The sequence below is a fragment of the Dama dama genome, unplaced genomic scaffold (assembly GCF_033118175.1).
Source record: "Dama dama isolate Ldn47 unplaced genomic scaffold, ASM3311817v1 ptg000085l, whole genome shotgun sequence".
In the NCBI taxonomy this organism is placed as follows: Eukaryota; Metazoa; Chordata; class Mammalia; order Artiodactyla; family Cervidae; genus Dama; species Dama dama.
The window spans coordinates 215,807-219,651 of NW_026870902.1; positions in this window are offsets into that span (position 1 = coordinate 215,807).

A 3,845-nucleotide genomic window follows, 5' to 3' on the forward strand; every position below is an offset into this window, starting at 1 on the left:
ATATTTTTCACACCTTTTCAGGCTCTTCAAGTTTTTCCACACCACTTCATGCTTCTCCTATTTTTCAGCCCGTTTCATGCTCATCATGTATTTCACACCTTTTGCAGCTCTTCATATTTTTCACATCTTTTTAGGCTCTTCATGTTTTTGATCAATGTTTCATGCACCTCCTATTTTTCAGACCGTTTCATGCTCCTCATAATTTTCACATCTTTTGAAGCTCTTCATATTTTTCACACCTTTTCAGGCTCTTGAGGTTTTTGAACACCGCTTCATGCTCCTCCTATATTTCAGACCGTTTCATGCTCCTCATATTTTTGACACCTTTTGAAGCTCTTCATATTTTTCACAGCTTTTCAGGCTCTTCTTTCTTTTTCAACACCACTTCATGCTCCTCCTATTTTTCAGACCGTTTCATGCTCATCTCATTTTTGACACCTTTTGAAGCTCTTCATATTCTTCACACCTTTTGAAGCTCTTCATATTTTTTCACACGTGTTCAGGCTCTTCATGTTTTTCAACACCGCCTCATGCTCCTCCTATTTTTCAGACCGTTTCATGTCCAAATGTATTTCACACCTTTTGAAGCTCTTTATATTTTTCAAAACTTTTCAGGCCCTTCATGTGTTTGATCAGCATTTCATGCTCCTCCTATTTTTCAGACCGTTTCATATCCAAATGTATTTCACACCTTTTGAAGCTCTTTATATTTTTCAAAACTTTTCAGGCCCTTCATGTGTTTGATCAGCATTTCATGCTCCTCCTATTTTTCAGACCGTTTCATGCTCCTCATATTTTTGACACCTTTTGTAGCTCTTCATATTTTACACGTATTCAGGCTCTTCATGTTTTTCAACACCGTTTCTTGATCCTCCTATTTTTCAGACCGTTTAAAGATCTTTATATTTTTCACAACTTTTGAAGCTCTTCATATTTTTCACACCTGTTCAGGCTCTTCATGTTTTTCAACACCGCTTCATGCTCGTCCTATGTTTCAGACCTTTTCATGCTCCTCATATTTTTGACACCTTTTGAAGCTCTTCATATTTTTCACAGCATTTCAGCCTCTTCATGTATTTGAACTCCGCTTCATGCTCCTCCTATTTTTCAGACCGTTTTATGCTCCTCATATTTTTGACACCTTTTGAAGCTCTTCATATTTTTCACACCTGTTCAGGCTCTTCATGTTTTTCAACACCGCTTCATGCTCGTCCTATGTTTCAGACCGTTTTATGCTCCTCATATTTTTGACACCTTTTGAAGCTCTTCATATTTTTCACAGCATTTCAGCCTCTTCATGTATTTGAACTCCGCTTCATGCTCCTCCTATTTTTCAGACCGTTTTATGCTCCTCATATTTTTGACACCTTTTGAATCTCTTCATATTTTTCACACCTTTTGAAGCTCTTCATATTTTTTCACACGTTTTCAGGCTCTTCATGTTTTTCAACACCGCTTCATGCTCCTCCTATTATTCAGACCGTTTCATGCTCCTCATATTTTTGACACCTTTTGAAGCTCTTCATATTTTTCACACCTTTTCACGCTCTTCAGGTTTTTGAACACCGCTTCATGCTCCTCCTATTTTTCAGACCGTTTCATGCTCCTCATATTTTGGACACCTTTAGAAGCTCTTCATATTTTTCACACCTTTTCACGCTCTTCATGTTTTTCAACACCGCTTCATGCTCCTCCTATATTTCAGACCGTTTCATGCTCCTCATATTTTTGACACCTTTTGAAGCTCTTCATATTTTTCACAGCTTTTCAGGCTCTTGTTTCTTTTTCAACATCACTTCATGCTCCTCCTATTTTTCAGACCGTTTCATGCTCATCTCATTTTTGACACCTTTTGAAGCTCTTCATATTCTTCACACCTTTTGAAGCTCTTCATATTTTTTCACACGTGTTCAGGCTCTTCATGTTTTTCAACACCGCCTCATGCTCCTCCTATTTTTCAGACCGTTTCATGTCCAAATGTATTTCACACCTTTTGAAGCTCTTTATATTTTTCAAAACTTTTCAGGCCCTTCATGTGTTTGATCAGCATTTCATGCTCCTCCTATTTTTCAGACCGTTTCATATCCAAATGTTTTTCACACCTTTTGAAGCTCTTTATATTTTTCAAAACTTTTCAGGCCCTTCATGTGTTTGATCAGCATTTCATGCACCTCCTATTTTTCAGACCGTTTCATTCTCCTCATTTTTTTGACACCTTTTGAAGCTCTTCATATATTTCACACCTTTGCAGGCTTTTCATGTTTTTAACACCACTTCATGCTCCTCCTATTTTTCAGACCGTTTCATGCTCATCTCATTTTTGACAACTTTTAAAGCTCTTCATAGTTCTCACATCTTTTTAGGCTCTTCATGTTTTTGACACTGCTTCATGCTCCTCCTATTTTTCAGAGAGTTTCATGCTCCTCATGTATTTCACACCTTTTGAAGCTCTTCATATTTTCCACACCTTTTCAGGCTCTTCATATTTTTCCACACCACTTCATGCTTCTCCTATTTTTCAGCCCGTTTCAAACTCCTCATGTATTTCACACCTTTTGAAGCTCTTCATATTTTTCACACCTTTTCCGGCTCTTCATGTTTTTGATCACCGTTTCATGCTCCTCCTATTTTTCAGACCGTTTCATGCTACTCATATTTTTGACACCTTTTGAAGCTCTCCATATTTTTCACACCTTTTCAGGCTCTTCATATTTTTGAACACCGCTTTATGCTCCTCCAATTTTTCAGGCCGTTTAATGCTCCTCATAATTTTGACACCTTTTGAAGCTCTTCATATGTTTCACACATTTTCAGGCTCTTCATTTTTTTTCAACACCACTTCATGCTCCTCCTATTTTTCAGACCGTTTATTGCTCATCTCATTTTTTACACCTTTTGAAGCTCTTCATATTTTTCACACCTTTTGATGCTCTTCATATTTTTCACACGTTTTCAGGCTCCTCATGTTTTTGAACACCATTTCATGCTTCTCCTATTTTGCAGACCGTTCCATTCTCCTCATATTTTTGACACCTTTTGAAGCTCTTCATATATTTCACACCTTTTCAGGCTTTTCATTTTTTTCAACACCACTTCATGCTCCTCCTATTTTTCAGACCATTTCATGCTCCTCATATTTTTGACACATTTTTAAGCTCTTCATATTTTTCACACCTTTTCAGGCTCTTCATGTTTTTGAACACCGCTTCATGCTCCTCTTATTTTTCAGACCGTTTCATGCTCATCTCATATTTGACACCTTTTGAAGCTCTTCATATTTTTCACACATTTTCAGGCTCTTCATGTTTTTCAGCACCGTTTTATGATCCTCCTATTTTTAAGAACTTCTGATGCTCATCTCATTTTTGACAGCTTTTGAAGCGTTTCATATTTTTCACAAATTTTCAGGCTCCTCATGTTTTTGAACCCCGCTTCATGATCCTCTTATTTTTCAGAGAGTTTCATGCTCCTCATGTATTTCACACCTTTTGAAGCTCTTCGTATTTTTCACACCTTTTCAGGCTCTTCATGTTTTTGAACAGCATTTCATGCCGCTTCTATTTTTCAGACCGTTTCATGCTCCTCATATTTTTCACACCTTTTGAAGCTCTTCATATTTTTCATACCTTTTCAGGCTCTTCACGTTTTTGAACACCGCTTCATGACCCTCCTATTTTTCAGACCATTTCATGCTCTTCATATTTTTGACACCTCTTGAAGCTCTTCATATATTTCACACCTTTTCAGCCTTTCATTTTTTTCAAAACCGCTTCATGCTCCTCCTATTTTTCACACCGTTTCATGCTCATCTCATTTTTGACACCTTTTGAAGCTCTTCATATATT